This window comes from Rhinopithecus roxellana, chromosome 3, assembly GCF_007565055.1.
Source record: "Rhinopithecus roxellana isolate Shanxi Qingling chromosome 3, ASM756505v1, whole genome shotgun sequence".
In the NCBI taxonomy this organism is placed as follows: Eukaryota; Metazoa; Chordata; class Mammalia; order Primates; family Cercopithecidae; genus Rhinopithecus; species Rhinopithecus roxellana.
In genome coordinates this window covers 127,591,064-127,610,223 of record NC_044551.1, presented here as the reverse complement: position 1 = coordinate 127,610,223, position 19,160 = coordinate 127,591,064, and the positions used below count along the sequence as shown (strand labels likewise).

Genomic DNA, 19,160 nt, shown 5'->3' with positions numbered 1-19,160 from the left:
GACTGAAAATTAGAATTACCTGAAATCTTCTAAGAAATCATAATGTCAAAAAGTCACAGATTTTAACTGGCTCCCTTACCAATGTATAACGGATAATTCACAGAAAAAAAGTGAGCATGTGTTCTATGTGCAAAATACATGGTTCAGAATCCCAGTGACACAAGGAAATTGCTGAATGGTCTTAAGCATGTTGTTTCTTGCCAGTGGACCTCAGGGTCCTCCTGAAGATATAAATATAATCATGTCTTTCTTGCATGACTCATGGAATAGTTGGGACTATTAAACATTCTTTGCAAACTTTAAATCATCATCCAAATGTTATGCTTGTTATCATCATCCATTAAATTTTAGATTTTTTTTGGCTTATGCAACATTTATATCTTGCAGTTCTGGAGGCTGAGAAGTCCAAGATCAAGACACCAGAGGGCAACTTCCTGGTTGTTAAAGGCCATCTTCTAGTAGCATCCACACATTGCCAAGAGAGTCAGTTCTAGTCATTTCTCTCTCTCTCTCTCTCTCTCTCTCTCTCTCTATATATATATATATATATATATATACATTGCATTATAATATATTGCAATTTATTGCTTATATATTATATAGAAACTATTGTATATTATATAAAAGTTTGGGGAATCCCTCCCCAAGTTTTTGGAATAGTTTAAGTAGAAATGATACCAGCACTTCTTTATACATGCGGTAGAATTTGGCTGTGAATCTGTCTGGTCCTGGGCTTTTTGTGGTTGGTAGGATTTTATTACTGATTGAATTTTGAAACTCATTATTGGTCTGTTTAAAGATTACATTTCCTCCTGATTCAGTCTTGGGAGGTTGTATGTGTTCAGTAATTTACCCATTTCTTTATATTATATTATTATATTATATTATATTATATTATATTATATTATATTATATTATATGTATTTTTCCATTCTTTTGAGTATATACTGAATAATAGGATTCCTGGGTCAAATGGTGATCCTGTTTTAAGTTCTTTGAGAAATCACCACACTGCTTTCCACAAACTATAGTATAGTTCAACTTTGAGTATATATATATATACACACACACATACACACACACACACACACACATATATATAGTGTGTGTGTATATATATAACCATGTATAGATAGATAGAAATCTTTTTCTTCATGTGATTTTTTAAAACGTATTTTCGGTTCATGGGTACATGTGCAGTCTGTGGAGGTTTGTCATATGGGTAAACTGCATGTCAAAGGGGTTTGGTGTACAGATTTTTCTATCCACCAGGACTAAACATAGTTTCTATCAGTTAGTGTATTGATCCTCTCCCTCCTCCCACCCTCTGCCATCAAATAGGCCTTGGTGTTTGTTGTTCCTCTCTTTGCATCCATGTGTTGTCATTGTTTAGTCCCCACTCATACATGAGAAAATGAGATATTTGGTTTTCTGTTCCTGTGTTACTTTGCTTAGGATAATGGTCTCCAGCTTCATCCATGTTTGTACAAAGGATATGATCTTGTTCTTTTTTATAGCTGTGTAGTATTCCATGGTGTATATGTACCACATTTTCTTTATCCAGTCTACCATTGATGGACATTTAGGTTGATTCCATTATTTTGCTATTGTGAATAGTGCTGCAATAAGCATATATGTGAATGTGTCTTTATGATAGAATTATTTCCATTCCTTTCAGTATATACCAAATAATAGGATTCCTGGGTCACATGGTGATATTGTTTCAAGTTCTTTGAGGAATCACCACACTGCTTTCCACAAACTATAGTATAGTTTGACTTTGAATAATGTGATGCCTCCAGCTTTATTCTTTTTGCTTAGGGTTGAACCTATTTACTCCGCTGTTTTGGTTACTGTAGCCTTACAGTATAGTTTGACGTTGGTTAATGTGATGGCTCCAACTTTGTTCTTGTTGTTTAGGGTTGTCTTGGCCATTCAGGCTCTTTTTAAATTTCAGAGGAGTTTTAAAATAGTTTATTCTAATTCTGTGGAGAATATTATTGGCAGTTTGATAGGTATAGCCTTGAATCTGCAAATTGCTTTTGGCAGTATGGCCATTTTAACAGTATTGATCCTATCATGAGCATGAAATGTTTTTCCATTTGTTTGTGTAATCTCTGATTTCTTTGAGCAATGTTTTGTAGTTCTCATTGTAGATATTTTTTACCTCCCTGTTTGACTGTACTCCTAGGTATTTTATACTTTTTTTTTGGCTATCGTGAATGGTATTGTGTTCTTGATTTGTCTGTCAGCTTGGATGTTGTTGGTGTATAGGAAAGCTATTGATTTTCATACATTGATTTTGTATCCTGAAACTTTGCTAAAGTTGTTTATCACATCAGGTATCTTTTGAGCAAAGACTGCGGGGATTTTTAGGTGTAGAATCATATTTTCTGCAAACAGGGATAGTTTGATTTCCTCTTTTCCTGTTTGGATGCCTTTTCTTTATTTTTCTTGCCTGATTGCTTGGGCTATGACTTCCAGTATTATTTTGAATAGGAGTGGTGAGAGAAGGCATGGTTCTCTTTTTCTGGTTTTCAAGGGAAATACTTCCAGCTTTTGTCCTTTCGGTATGATGTTGGTTATGGGTTTGTCATATATGGCTCTTATTATTTTGAGGTATGATCCTTCAAGACCTAGTTTGGCAATGGCTTTTAATATGAATGGATGTTGAATTTTATCAAAATCCATTTCTGAATCTATTGAAATAACATTTTCTAAGTTCAGTTGCTGTAATGAATCACATTTATTGATTTGCACATGTGAAACCAAACTTGCATCCCAGGGATAAAGCCTACTTGATTGTAGTGGATTAGCTTTTTGATGTGCTCCTGGATTTGGTTTGCAAGTACTTTGTTGAGGAGTTTTGTATATGCATTCATCAAGCATATTGACCTGAAGTTTTCTTTTCTGTTGTTGTCTCTGCCGGGTTTTGGTATCAAGATGATGCTGGCCTCATAGAACAAGTTAGGGAGGAGTCCCTCCCCAAGTTTTTGGAATAGTTTAAGTAGAAATGGTACCAGCACTTCTTTATACATGTGGTAGAATTTGGCTGTGAATCTCTCTGGTCCTAGGCTTTTTGTGGTTGGTAGGATTTTATTACTGATTGAATTTTGAAACTCATTATTGGTCTTTTTAAGGATTACATTTCTTCCTGATTCAGTCTTGGGAGGTTGTATGTGTTCAAGAATTTACCCATTTCTTCATCACAGTAGTCTCTGAGGGATATATATGTATATCCCTCAGTGTATGCATATGTGTGTGTGTGTGTGTGTGTGTGTGTATAGTATATCTGAGGGATATAAATAGTATATATTTATTATAGTATAAATTATATACTATTTATATATAATATAAATAGTAGAAAACAGCACATATACAACTTGCGTGTGTGTGTTTTTGTTTTGTTTTGTTTTGTTTTTGTTTGTTTGTTTTTTTGTTTTTGTTTTTTTGAGACAAAGTCTCTCACTGTCACCTGGACTCTAATGAAATGGTGCTATCTTGGCTTACTGCAACCTCCGCCTCCTGGGTTCAAGTGATTCTCCTGCCTCAGCCTCACGAGTAGCTGGGATTACAGGCGTCCACCACCAAGCCCAGCTAATTTTTAGTAGAGATGGGGTTTCACTGTGTTGGCCAGGCTGGTCTTGAACTCCTGACCTTGTGATCCTCCACCCACCTCGGCCTCCCAAAGTGCTGGGATTACAGGCAATGAGCCACCACACCCAACCAGGATTTTGTGTTTCTGTGGCATCAGTGGTAATATCCCCTTTGTCATTTTTGAATTTTTATTTGGATCTTCTCTCTTTTTTTTCTTTATTAGTCTAGCTAGTGGTCTATCAACTTATCTTATTAATTTTTTCAAAGAACCAACTCCATGATTCACTGAACTTGTGTATGGCTTTTACTATTTCAGTTTTCTTCAGTTCAGCTTTGATTTTGGTTATTTCCTGTCTGCTAGCTTTGGGGTTGGTTTGCTCTTGTTTCTCTAATTACTCTAGTTGTGATTTTAGGTTATTAATTTCTAACTTTTCAATGTGGACATTTGGTGCTATAAACTTCCCTCTTGTCACTGCCTTAGCTGAGTCCCAGAGATTCTAGTATGTTGTATCTTAAGACTGCTTTTCAAAATTCTCATTGTCCACAGCTTACTCAATATATGTCCCAACATCTGTAATCTTTTCTTGTCTAGCTTTGATATATTTGTCTCCTCTTCTTTGCTTATCCTAGCAAATAAAATCACCACACACCTCAAAATATACATATTTATGGAGAATCAGTAAAAAGAATTTTTAAAATTTACATTTTTAAATGTTCAATTTAGCTCCACCATCACTATACTGCCATTACTTCTTTTAGAGTGTGTGCACATAAAACGATATTTATCTTTAACTATTTTTATGCATTTTGTGTCAGTGAAGAGTCAGAATATCATTCTACAATCAGGAGAAAATATTTCTAGTTATTGCTCGAGCATGACAGTAGCTAGCTCTGTGGCCTTATGAAATTACAGTGTTGGAAAAGAATAAATAAGCACACACATATATGATAAATGCTATTCATCTCTTGGGAGAATTATTTATAATTATAAAAAACTTTGAACATTAAGAAAAATATTTAGGTTATATTATTTACACATTTAGTTTATATTTTTTAATTTATAAAGGTGGCAATAAGGAAGGTTATCTCTTCTTCAAAACTCTGATGTTGAAGTTCAGAAGGCTGTGAAACAAGGTGTATATGTGCTGGTTTCTACTATGACCTAGAATAGTATATTGAATATATGGTCAATGTTTCTGACACACTAAAATATCTGTTTTAATATAGAAAAAATTAATGTAATGGGATGTTATTTTTAAGTCAGGAAAATTGGGAGTACCTATAAATCCAGTTTTTCAGTTAACATCTTTATATATTCAGGTTTTTAAACTATCTTTTTTTAATTTGATAATATTGGATAAATATATCTGTTTTTAATCAAATTTGGTAATTGTTTGTAGTTTTATATAAAATTGTCTATTTAAAGAACAAAAACAATCTTGTATTTTTCACATTGCAGTTGTTTAACATACTCCATTAACAGTGAAAACATATATATGCTATTATATTTTCAAAGAAAATATGACTGTCATACCATTATAATTTTTCCCAAGAAAAAATTAACTGTGAAGGTTTCTTTTTATTCCAATCCCAGTGAAAGTACAATTCCAGTCATACATCAAGTCTTATAGCACAGTATATTTTGTTCCTGCTATTTTTTTATTGTTATTTACAAACTTGAAAACTTGATTTAAGAAAATACGGAGCTAACATTATTTATTCCTAGAGGTTCTCTTACCTCTTAGTTATCTTATTTTAACTTGAGCTATAATTACATTTATTTATGCTCATGATCTGAAATAATCAAGTCAATAATGTTCACACTCCTTTACCAAGTAAAACTAAAATGCAGTGATATTTAGACACATACACTGGAGTGTTTTGGAGTATAAACTAATGTCACTTGTCTTAATTTGAAAATGTATTCAAAAGTTCAATTTTTACAGAATTTTCTCTAATCTGTATTATTTTGATATTATAGTTTTAAATTTCTTACCACTGAAGAATACTGATGATGCAGGCAGATGCGAAATATCTATTCCTTGATTTCTCTGTTACTATTGTGCTCCCCACTCTCCTTCCAGGCTTGAGAGTACCAATCAAGCTGGGGCTGAGTGAGCAAGGACAGTAATAGGATAGGCCATGAGAGGCTCTGTTTCATATGCCCATACAGGTTATTGAAATATTTTGGCTTTCCGTCTAAGTTTGGAATACCTGGAAAGTTTAAACAAAGTTATGCCATGGGCAGATTTACATTTTAGAAGGATAATACTAGATACTGAGTTAAGAATGAATTATGGGCTGTCAAAAGGGGAAACAAAGAAGCCGATTAGAAGGCTATCACAATCATACACATACAAACTGATGGTAACCTGGGCTGTTTGTAGCGATAGAAATGAATAGGTGAAAATGTTATAAGAATAGATCCAGGAATATTATTCAGAAATAAAGAAAAAGTATCTACGGATATATGCAACAACATGGCTATATCTTGGAAACATTGTCCTCGGTGAAAAAAAGCCACATGAAAAAGAATAAATGTTATTCCATTTATGTAAAATTCTAGAACAGGGAAAATAAGAGTGACAACAAAGCAGATCAGTGATTTCCTGGGACCAGGGAAGGGAATATGACCTAGCCATGAAGGTGAATGAGAGAACTTTTGGAACGGATGGAAACATTCTAAAACCTCCACATGATGGTGATTTCTCACGAAAATGTTCACTTAATTGTATGGATGTGATTATATATAAATTATACTTCAATGAAGCTGTAATGGAGAAAATAGTACATCCAATAAAATTTGCTGACAGAAGCAGTGTATGAGACAAAAAATATGGCAAAACAAAAACTTTACATTTTTGGCCCCAGCTCCTGGTAGAAACTCATATGATATGCAGAAGACAATAGTAAGATGAGGTTTCGATGAAGGATTTCAGTTTTGGATGTGTTAAATGTTAAATCTTCAGTACATACCCACGTGGAGATGCCAATTAGGCCATTTAGTATATCAATCTTGTTTTAATGGAGTAGTATAGCCTAGAAATGCATATTTAGGTCTTACCAGTATATATAGAATCCAAAGCCATAAAACTGGGAGAGAACAACATTCTCTATCAATGAATGTTGATATAGAAGAGATGTAGTGCACTAGAATAATTTCCAAATCAAATTATTCTATTATTTATCATTTCTATTTAAATGTATATAACCCATCCTTAGCCCCCCATCTTAACTATAGGAAAAATTATTATATTTTGCTATAATTTTCTCATTGCTTGGTTAAACACCTGACTAAAAAAATGTTCATTAGCAGTGACTATGGATTAAATGTGTCTCCTTAATATCACTCAAAACACAAGAAGAAAAGCCTGGCAAACACAAGAAGAAAAGATCCATTTAGTGTCATTATTTTGCAGCTGCAACTGATTTTGAGAAATTGTTTATAATGTGAGAACATAAAATGTGTATTAATTGAAACAGAATCTACTATTTTTCTGTTAGAATAAATTAACAACAAAACTTATTGATTGTTAGGAATAGTGTAAGCTCCTGCTTCCTTTATGGTTTGAGTGGAACACAACTGGAAACTCCTTTGTTTTGCTCTCTTCTCACCTCATCTTGATTGTAGATATCCAGTAACCTGTTGGTCCATTTCTTGAATTTCACTTCTTCATTTTTCATGACCCATAACAGCCAATTCACTTCCTGCCTGATAACACTTTTGTCTTGACTCACCCTTGTTTTATCTGAAACCACTGGCTTTGTTTTAGGTCCCTAAATTTTTAGTAAACAGCTGTTCTCAATTATTATTGTGAAGTTTACCTGGAAACTTTGTTTTGTTTTGTACTGATGAATGGTTCTAATTTTAATAAGGTACTTTTGAATTTATTCTAGTTAGATTGTAAGTTCTTTGTCTTCTCTCATTACTTCAGGAAACTTATTTTGGAAGTTATGATGGTGGCCTGTTCTGAAAAGCCAGTCAAATTTTAGATTTAGATCAACCAATGACTATTAGTTTCATACTAGCCAAGTTGAGAAAGTTTGGATCAATTTTCATTTATAAACTCCATTAATGATTTTCTGAAAGTGTCCTCTTACCACTGATAACATCATGCATCACGGCTGTGATACTTTCCTGAGTTGCTATCAAATTCAAAGCACTGTCAACAGGTAACTGAAAACTCACTGTCAATTCAAACGATTGTTCAATTTATGTTACATATATAGACTTACATTCAGAAATTCATATTTCTGTATGTTGACATGTGTGTATACAAAATACATACATATATGTGTGTAATTCTTTTGCAATCAATCATTGATATTCACCAATATGGATCTTACTTAAATAAGACTCGATTTTTAACTTAAGACTCAAGGACTAGGACTTTTCTTATTCTGCTGTGCAACACTTTGCACTTTCTTCAAATAACATCTCCTTACTCTTTAGTAGGTACTTACTATTGATTATTATAGTGTTTATATGTTGTCACTTCCCCCATTGGATTACCACACAAATTGAAATTGATTTATGTTGAGACTGATAACCAATCAATACTTAGATCTGAAACATAGATGTTGACTAAATCTTCTTAATATTTATGTATTCTTCTTCATTAATTCTTAATACCACATCATTCAGACTTGATAAGTACCATAATAACATCTATTTTGATCTTGTTTCATATTATGAATGTAAATAAAATCAGGTTTTTAATTTGTACTGAATGAATAACTTTGTTAGAATTTTTCACTTTTGAAAAACAAATACAAACAAAGATAAAAGTTAAGCATTATAAATGCTCCTTTCTTCATCAGATATGTTGCTTCTGCATGGTAATTTGCTGGTGAGTCATTTAAAAATTATTCTTCAGATTATATTTACACTTGGTAATTATACGTATCTTCAGATACTCAGTTGCTTTATATTTGGAAAGCTATGAACAATAAGATAGAAACAGTTGCATTACAAACAAACTAGAGAGATTTACAAATGTAAATCAAGCTGTTACTAATGCTAAGAAACATTTTGATTAAAATAATGAAGTAGAAGATTAATGATATTTAAACAATGTCCTGTTTTAAGCTATTACTGTTTTTAATGTACTTACATATATATTCAGGGCTTACATAATAATTTATCATTTATCACTAAAAACTGAAAAAAATTGTTGGGGCTGTGGAAAAAGGACATTAGGAATACATTCTTTCTTAAAAATCACTGAACTATTTATTGCAGATAGTGAATATATCTTCCCAATGGATGTTAAACATAATTAAATTTCCATTTTTTATTGAAGAATTACCACACACACACGCATATAACATACAAAGAAGAGAATGCACACACACACACACACACACAAATGCTATAATGTAACAACAATCAGTGCACCCACATTTTCAAAGTATTTGCACCATTTTAATCACCCAAACTTATCTAAATGATTGCTATAAAAGCTACAATCTTTGATAGCCTAGTAGATTTAGCCGTGGTGTGAAATATTATCTCTAGATTTATGCTAATTGGGTTTGTAATTGATGAAACATTATGTCCTTAATCATCTAATTTTAGGAAATTAAATGGGAGGTCATTTAAGTTAAAATTTAGTAAACTAAGTTATGGATCTTTCAATTACTTAAGGCATATTACCTGCCTTTGAGGAAAATAAAAGTTTCTTTCTACTGTATCATTAGAAGTTTGTTTTTTTTTTTTTTTTTCTTAATGCTAATCATCACTCCCCATCAGAGAAATGCAAATCAAAACCACAATGAGATACCATCTCACACCAGTTAGAATGGCAGTCATTAAAATGTCAGGAAACAACAGGTGCTGGAGAGGATGTGGAGAAATAGGAACACTTTTACACTGTTGGTGGGACTGTAAACTAGTTCAACCATTGTGGAAAACAGTGTGGCGATTCCTCAAGGATCCAGAACTAGAAATACCATTTGACCCAGCCATCTCATTACTGGGTATATATCCAAAGGATTATAAATCATGCTGCTATAAAGACACATGCACACGAATGGTTATTGTGGCACTATTCACAATAGCAAAGACTTGGAATCAACCCAAATGTCCATCAGTGACAGACTGGATTAAGAAAATGTGACACATATACACCATGGAATACTATACAGCCATAAAAAGGATGAGTTCCTGTCCTATGCAGGGACATGGATGAAACTGGAAACCATCATTCTCAGCAAAGTAACACAAGAAGAAAAAACCAAACACCACATGTTCTCACTCATAAGTGGGAGTTGAACAATGAGAACACATGGACACAGGGAGGGGAACATCACACACCAGGGCCTGTTGGGGGGTGGGGGGCTGGGAGAGGGATAGCACTAGGAGAAATACCTAATGTAAATGATGAGTTGGTAGGTGTAGCAAACCAACATGGCACATGTATACCTATGTAACAAACCTGCACATTGTGCACATGTACCCCAGAACTTAAAGTATAATAAAAAAATCAAAAATCAAAAAAATGAATAAATAAGTAAAACAATATGGAGATTCTCAAAGGACTAAATATAGAACTACTATTCAACCCAGTAATCCCAGTGCTTGGTATCTACCCAAAAAGAAATAAATAATTCTATAAAAAAGACATCTGCAGTCATATATTTATCACAGTGCTATTCACAATGACAAAGTCATGGAACCAACATAAGTATCCACCAACAGTTGAATGGATAAAGAAAATGTGGGTATATATGTTTGGAATACTATATAGCCATAAAAAATAATTTAATCATGTCCTTTGCAGCAACATGGAGTTTGAGGCCATTATTCTAAGTGAAATATCTCAGAGGCAGAAAATCAAATATCATATGTTCTTACCTGTAAATGTGAGCTAAACAATGAGTACACATGGACATAAAGATAGAGATAATAGTCTTTGGGGACTCCAAAAGGGTGAAGAATAGGAGGTGGGTGAGAGTTGAAAAATTACCTATTGAGTACTATGTTCAATATTTTGGTGATGGGTACATTAGAAGCCCAATCACCACCATTATGCATGTAATACCCATATAACAAACAAACACATGAATTCCCTAAATATAACATGAAAAATAAAAATATGTAAAAGAGTTTAAATGCTTTACGTATATTTGATCATATGAAAAATGGCACTTTTATTTTTAAAAAGTACTTCAAAGCTTATTTTCAACAAAGTCTAAACAATATGTTTGACAATAAATAATATTTTAGGACATATTAATTAATCAATTATTGAGCACCTTCAGGAAAGAAGGTGTTCTAGCAAAGAACACAGATAATTTCAGTAGAAATTATGATAGTGTGATAAGAGCCAATGCATGGGAAATATTTGATGTTATAGGAGAATAAATAGCTCATCTAATCTAATATAAATCTCAACTACTGTAATTCTCTTACTACCAGCATTAGCATCATCTAGAATATTGTTAGAAATACTAAAATTTCAGTTTCAACCCCATACATACTGAATGTAAATCTTCATGTTAACAAGATTCTCATATTATTTTAATTTACGTTAACGTTTAAGACAAGCATTAGGGAAAATTACTCAGAGAAAGTGGCATTACAAATTAACTCCCAAATGACAAGGTGGTTAGCTTGTGAAAATTAAAAGTAAAATACATTGGAAACAGAGAAATGAGTGTACCCAAAACCAAGTCTATAGCTTAGGTTGTAGGTTGGATAGAGAAGACATTCAGGAAAAACTAAGACAATTTCAATTTTACGTTTGATGTGCTCGTGAAACATGTTGTATGGGTAGATGTTGAAAGGGAAGACAGGCTTACAAGTCGAGACCAGGGATTTGGTCTCTGCTGGACCATTGACTTGAGGATTGGTGGTATATTGATAGTAACCAAAGTCATGTAAGTGGGAAGGATTGCCCAAGGAAAATATGTAAGGTGAAAAGAAAAGAAGGCCTTGGGCATAGTCTTTGGAAATACCAACTATTGAAAGATGCCAGCAAATGAGACTGAAAAGAGCAGCCAAAGATGAAACAAGAAAGTCAGAACCATATGTGGATGGAGAAACCACAGGAAAAGATGTCTTAGGAGTAAGGACTCAGTTTGTAATACCGTCTTAGTTTGGAATCTCCTAGTAACAGAGCCTAATAAAAGAATTTGGGGTGGGTAATTTATTGAGGAAGAGATTTAAGAATCAGGATTAGGAAACAGGAGTAGTAAGACAATGTGCATTAGCCCATTTTTACGCTGCTGATAAAGACATACCCGAGACTGGGAAGAAAAAGAGGTTTACTTGGACTTATAGTTCCACATGGCTAAGAATGCTTCAGAATCATGACAGGAGGAGAAAGGCATTTCTTATTTGGTGACGGCAAAAGAAAATGAGGAGGAAGCAAAAGCAGAAACCCCTGATAAACCTATCAGATCTCATGAGACTTATTCACTATCACAAGAATAGCACAGAAAAGACTGGCCCCCATGATTTAATTACCACTTCCTGGGTCCCTCCCACAACATATGGGAATTCTGAGAGATACAATTCAAGTTGAGATTTGAATGTAGACACAGCCAAACCGTATCACCATGAAAAAGGTAAATCTAATGAAAGATATATTATTGAGGGTTTTTTTTTAGTTGTAGGCAATTGGGGCTGAGTCCTACTGACACTCTCTGAGGAGCTGTGTAGAATGAATCTTATACTTGTTTCTCTGAAGGATAGGGGCTGTTATTAATCTAGATACTCCAGTCCCTCACTGGTTGAACGTTGCCTTCTGTGGTGTAACGTACACCTCTCCTCACCCCCCAAAAAGTTCATGCAACTGTAGGTTGAGCTGAGCAAGTTTTCCAGAGTTCCCGGAGAGCCCTGATGCAAAAATCCTGAGATGGACTTTCCACCATTGGTACAGTTGAGGTCAGAGGTGGGTCAGCTTGCAAGGATAGAGGTGTTGCATGGGACATCAATAGTGTTAACCACTGGTGTTCAGTACTATTCAGATAACAAATATATATAAATATATATATATATATGTATGATATATATTCAGATCACAAATATATATATATATATTTGTGAAATATCTAATTAAGTATCATGATAGTAATCAGGAAATAATGGAAATGTGAGAGTATTATTAGTGAAATAGAAGGAATGGAAGCTTTAATTAAAGGTTTTAATGAGAAGTAGAAAGTTAGATAATGAATGAAAGTAGACCACACTTTCAAGAAATTGGTTGAGAAAGGAGCGAAGAAAAATAGTTTGGTAAGTAGAGGGCTACTTGTGATTAATAGAGAGTCATTTATTGATGACAAGAATGTCATGCAATAAATAAGAGCACAGAGTCTGAAGCCATATTCCCTGGATTCAAATCCTGGCTTCAGCACTAATTAGCTGTGTGACTTTATACAAGTTATTTAGATTATCTGTACCTCAATTTCATTATCTGTAAAATGAAGATAATGATAGCAATCTCTTAATGTTGTTGTGAGGATTAAGTAGGTAATTATGAGTAAAAGGTTTAGTCGAGTGTCAGGAAAATAGCATTTAATATCCAAGGGTTAGATATGGTTATGATTTTAATTATTGTAACTGGACATTCAAACACAGCTGAAAGAGTAGCTTTAAATGGAATGAGAAACACTTCTTTCATTGTTTATAAGAGAAATAAGGACAGAAGGAGAAAAAATAGGTTTCTCTCTAAATGAGTTAGTAGATATTCTTAAGTAAAAGCTTCTGTTTCTTTTTGAATTTCTATGTAAAGTCATCTTCTGTGAGTGAAAGAAACTGTTGAGGGAAGGAAATAGGAAAGTTGAGACAGCATAAAATGCTTTAAATGGTTCAATTAAAAAAAAATGGAAGAGTGATTGAGTTAACCACGGTAGGCATGTTGTATCAGTCTATACTCTTGTTCAGTTCAGGGCCAGATCATTTCCCTACACACAGATACACACACACACACACACACACACACAAACAAATACACCAAGCAAAACTATAGTAATAAAGTTTAAAGTCATTTAGAGCAGGAAAACTAAAGGATTTTAAAAATATTCAAGCATACATTTAGCTGGGTTACAATGGTTATAATGATTGTTTCTACTTCTACCAATCATCTAATGCTTGACTCTTACTCCATAATTACAAATAAATTAACATACTAAAGATGTTTTAGATGGACAATTTACTTGCTTTGTAATCAAAGATTTTCTTCTAATTGCTAAATACACTAAAGTCTCATCATCACTGTTTTTTTCAATTACATGCTTAGTTAAGTCTTAAACAGCGTTAAATTGACTTTTCAAAAACAATGCTCAACCTGGCCATTTTCAAATAAAAACATAATAATAATAATTGATAAATGAAAAACTATGTAGTGTAAATAACTTCCAAGTTCTTTTGAATCCTGAATTTTTACACAGATGAAAGTATAGTTTCTTGTGAAATATCTGAATGGATAGCTAAGTTCCATAAGCAAGAAAGCAAATGTTTATTTATGTTGGAAGAGGTTATTCTGAATGGAAGAATAACAAATTTTACTTGTAATATTTTCTACAAATATTTTAAAATTACATTGGGTTGGGGCCAGGCAAGGTGGCTCATACCTGTAATCCCAGCACTTTGGGAGGCCAAGGCAGGTGGAACACCTAAGGTCAGGAATTCAAGACCAGTCTGACCAACATGGTGAAACTCAGTCTCTACTGAAAATACAAAATGAGCTGGGCATAGCGGTGCATTCCTGTAATCCCAGCTTCGGCTGAGGCAGGAGAATAGCTAGAACCCAGGAGGCCGAAGTTGCAGTGACCAGTCTGACCAACATGGTAAAACCCTGCTCTACTGAAAATACAAAATGAGCTCAGCATGGTGGTGCATGCCTGTAATCTCAGCTATGGCTGATGAAGGAGAATCGCTAGAACCCGGGAAGCTGAGGTTGCAGTGAGCCAAGACCGTTCCATTGCACTCCAGCCTGGGCATCAAGAGTGAAACTCTATCTCAGAGAAAAACAAAACAAAACAAACAAAATAAAATTACATTCAGTTGGAATTTTGACTGTTTTCCACGCAAAGTAGATACGTATTTTATTTCAAAAAAGCTTTTCTATATTTTGAGAGCTAAAGAATTCATTATTCCATAGAAAAATCTACGTTTTGTTACCCAGCTTTCCAAAAAAGGAAATATAAAATGAAGATAAAATAGGAGTATCTGACTCAAAATTCTGCTAAAAAGCAAACAAATCTCTAAACCACCTGCTTTCCTTCATTTGTGATTTTCCTTTAGTTTTTTTTTTTTTTTTTTTTTTCATTTGTTTTATTGAAAATCAAATTCAGGAATATTTCATGTTATTTTTATGATTATATGACTTACTATGTAAAGACTATGCAACTTAAAACTTTTTCATAAAATAACCAGTGACACATTTTTGCTAAGAAAAAAAAAAATCTCAAAGATATGCATTGAAGGTGTTGCTGTATTTATAGCATAGTTCTTGAAAATAATTCAGGGGGCGGAGCAAGATGGCCGAATAGGAACAACTCCAGTCTCCAACTCCCAGCGCGAGCGACACAGAAGACCGGTGATTTCTGCATTTTCAACTGAGGTACTGGGGTCATCTCACTAGGGAGTGCCGGACAATCAGTGCTGGTCAGCTGCGGCAGCTTGACCAGCGAGAGCTGAAGCAGGGCGAGGCATCGCCTCACCTGGAAGCGCAAGGGGGAAGGGGATCCGTTTTCCTAGCCAGGGGAACTGAGACACACAACACCTGGAAAATCGGGTAACTCCCACCCCAATACTGCACTGTAAGCATACAGGCACACCAGGAGAATATATCCCACACCTGGCCGGGAGGGTCCCACGCCCACGAAGCCTCCCTCACTGCTAACACAGCAGTCTGCCGCGATCTATCCGCAAGACAGCAGCGAGGCTGGAGGAGGGGCGCCCGCCATTGCTGAGGCTTAAGTAGGTAAACAAAGCCGCTGGGAAGCTCGAACTGGGTGGAGCTCACAGCAGCTCAAGGAAGCCTGCCTGTCTCTGTAGTCTCCACCTCTGGGGACAGCGCACAGCTGAAGACCAACAGGGGAAGTAGCGGGAGCCGGTGCAGACGCGAACGACTCTGTCTGACAGCTTTGGGGAGAGCCGCGGATCTCCCAACGCGGAGGTTGAGATCTGAGAACGGACAGACTGCCTGCTCAGGTGTGTCCCTGACCCCTGAGTAGCCTAGCTGGGAGAAATCCCCCACTAGGGGCAGTCTGACACCCCACACCTCACAGGGTGGAGTACACCCCTGAGAGGACACTTCCAAAGGAAGGATCAGACAGGTACACTCGCTGTTCAGCAATATTCTATCTTCGGCAACCTCTGCTGCTGATACCCAGGCAAACAGGGTCTGGAGTGGACCTCAAGCAATCTCCAACAGACCAACAGAGAGTCCTTCTGACTGTCAGAAGGAAAACTATCAAACAGGAAGGACACCTATACCAAAACCCCATCAGTTCGTCACCACCATCAAAGACCAGAGACAGATAAAACCACAAAGATGGGGAAGAAGCAGGGCAGAAAAGCTGGAAATTCAAAAAATAAGAGCGCATCTCCCCCTGCAAAGGAGCGCAGCCCATCACCAGCAACGGATCAAAGCTGGTCAGAGAATGACTTGGACGAGAGGAGAGAAGAAGGCTTCAGTCCATCAAACTTATCAGAGCTAAAGGAGGAATTACGTACCCAGCGCAAAGAAACTAAAAATCTTGAAAAAAGAGTGGAAGAATTGACAGCTAGACTCATTAATGCAGAGAAGATCATAAACGAAATGACAGAGATGAAAACCATGACACGAGAAATACGTGACAAATGCACAAGCTTCAGTAACCGACTCGATCAACTGGAAGAAAGAGTATCAGCGATTGAAGATCAAATGAATGAAATGAAGCGAGAAGAGAAACCAAAAGAAAAAAGAAGAAAAAGAAATGAGCAAAGCCTGCAAGAAGTATGGGATTACGTAAAAAGACCAAATCTACGTCTGATTGGGGTGCCTGAAAGTGAGGGGGAAAATGGAACCAAGTTGGAAAACACTCTTCAGGATATCATCCAGGAGAACTTCCCCAACCCAGTAGGGCAGGCCAACATTCAAATTCAGGAAATACAGAGAACGCCACAAAGATACTCCTCGAGAAGAGCAACTCCAAGACACATAATTGCCAGATTCACCAAAGTTGAAATGAAGGAAAAAATCTTAAGGGCAGCCAGAGAGAAAGGTCGGGTCACCCACAAAGGGAAGCCCATCAGACTAACAGCAGATCTCTCGGCAGAAACTCTACAAGCCAGAAGAGAGTGGGGGCCAATATTCAACGTTCTTAAAGAAAAGAATTTTCAACCCAGAATTTCATATCCAGCCAAACTAAGTTTCATAAGTGAAGGAGAAATAAAATCCTTTACAGATAAGCAAATGCTTAGAGATTTTGTCACCACCAGGCCTGCCTTACAAGAGACCCTGAAGGAAGCCCTAAACATGGAAAGGAACAACCGGTACCAGCCATCGCAAAAACTTGGCAAAATGTAAAGACCATCGAGGCTAGGAAGAAACTGCATCAACTAACGAGCAAAATAACCAGTTAATATCATAATGGCAGGATCAAGTTCACACATAACAATATTAACCTTAAATGTTAATGGACTAAATGCTCCAATTAAAAGACACAGACTGGCAAACTGGATAAAGAGTCAAGACCCATCAGTCTGCTGAATTCAGGAGACCCATCTCACATGCAGAGACATACATAGGCTCAAAATAAAGGGATGGAGGAAGATCTACCAAGCAAATGGAGAACAAAAAAAAGCAGGGGTTGCAATCCTAGTCTCTGATAAAACAGACTTTAAACCATCAAAGATCAAAAGAGACAAAGAAGGCCATTACATAATGGTAAAGGGATCAATTCAACAGGAAGAGCTAACTCTCCTAAATATATATGCACCCAATACAGGAGCACCCAGATTCATAAAGCAAGTCCTTAGAGACTTACAAAGAGACTTAGACTCCCATACAATAATAATGGGGGACTTCAACACTCCGCTGTCAACATTAGACAGATCAACGAGACAGAAAGTTAACAAGGATATCCAGGAATTGAACTCATCTCTGCACCAAGCGGACCTAATAGACATCTATAGAACTCTCCACCCCAAATCAACAGAATATACATTCTTCTCAGCACCACATCGCACTTATTCCAAAATTGACCACATAATTGGAAGTAAAGCACTCCTCAGCAAATGTAAAAGAACAGAAATTATAACAAACTGTCTCTCAGACCACAGTGCAATCAAACTAGAACTCAGGACTAAGAAACTCAATCAAAACCGCTCAACTACATGGAAACTGAACAACCTGCTCCTGAATGACTACTGGGTACATAACGAAATGAAAGCGGAAATAAAGATGTTCTTTGAAACCAATGAGAACAAAGATACAACATACCAGAATCTCTGGGACACATTTAAAGCAGTGTGTAGAGGGAAATTTATAGCACTAAATGCCCACAAGAGAAAGCAGGAAAGATCTAAAATTGACACTCTAACATCACAATTAAAAGAACTAGAGAGGTAAGAGCAATCACATTCAAAAGCTAGCAGAAGGCAAGAAATAACTAAGATCAGAGCAGAACTGAAGGAGATAGAGACACAAAAAACCCTCCAAAAAATCAATGAATCCAGGAGTTGGTTTTTTGAAAAGATCAACAAAATTGACAGACCGCTAGCAAGGCTAATAAAGAAAAAAAGAGAGAGGAATCAAATAGATGCAATAAAAAATGATAAAGGGGATATCACCACTGACCCCACAGAAATACAAACTACCATCAGAGAATACTATAAACGCCTCTACGCAAATCAACTAGAAAATCTAGAAGAAATGGATAATTTCCTGGACACTTACACTCTCCCAAGGCTAAACCAGGAAGAAGTTGAATCCCTGAATAGACCAATAGCAGGCTCTGAAATTGAGGCAACAATTAATAGCCTACCCACCAAAAAAAGTCCAGGACCAGATGGATTCACAGCTGAATTCTACCAGAGGTACAAGGAGGAGCTGGTACCATTCCTTCTGAAACTATTCCAATCAATAGAAAAAGAGGGAATCCTCCCTAACTCATTTTATGAGGCCAACATCATCCTGATACCAAAGCCTGGCAGAGACACAACAAAAAAAGAGAATTTTAGACCAATATCCCTGATGAACATTGATGCAAAAATCCTCAATAAAATACTGGCAAACCGGATTCAGCAGCACATCAAAAAGCTTATCCACCATGATCAAGTGGGCTTCATCCCTGGGATGCAAGGCTGGTTCAACATTCGCAAATCAATAAACGTAATCCAGCATATAAACAGAACCAAAGACAAGAACCACATGATTGTCTCAATAGATGCAGAAAAGGCTTTTGACAAAATTCAACAGCCCTTCATGCTAAAAACGCTCAATAAATTCGGTATTGATGGAAGGTACCTCAAAATAATAAGAGCTATTTATGACAAACCCACAGCTAATATCATACTGAATGGGCAAAAACTGGAAAAATTCCCTTTGAAAACTGGCACAAGACAG

At 35.8% G+C, this 19,160-nt stretch overlaps 1 protein-coding gene across 1 annotated transcript in view; it reads left to right on the top strand.

Moving 5' to 3' along the window:
* The window catches only part of HCN1 (hyperpolarization activated cyclic nucleotide gated potassium channel 1), a 454,348-nt gene that overhangs the window by 329,427 nt on the left and 105,761 nt on the right, over positions 1-19,160 (top strand). The window lies entirely within an intron of this gene.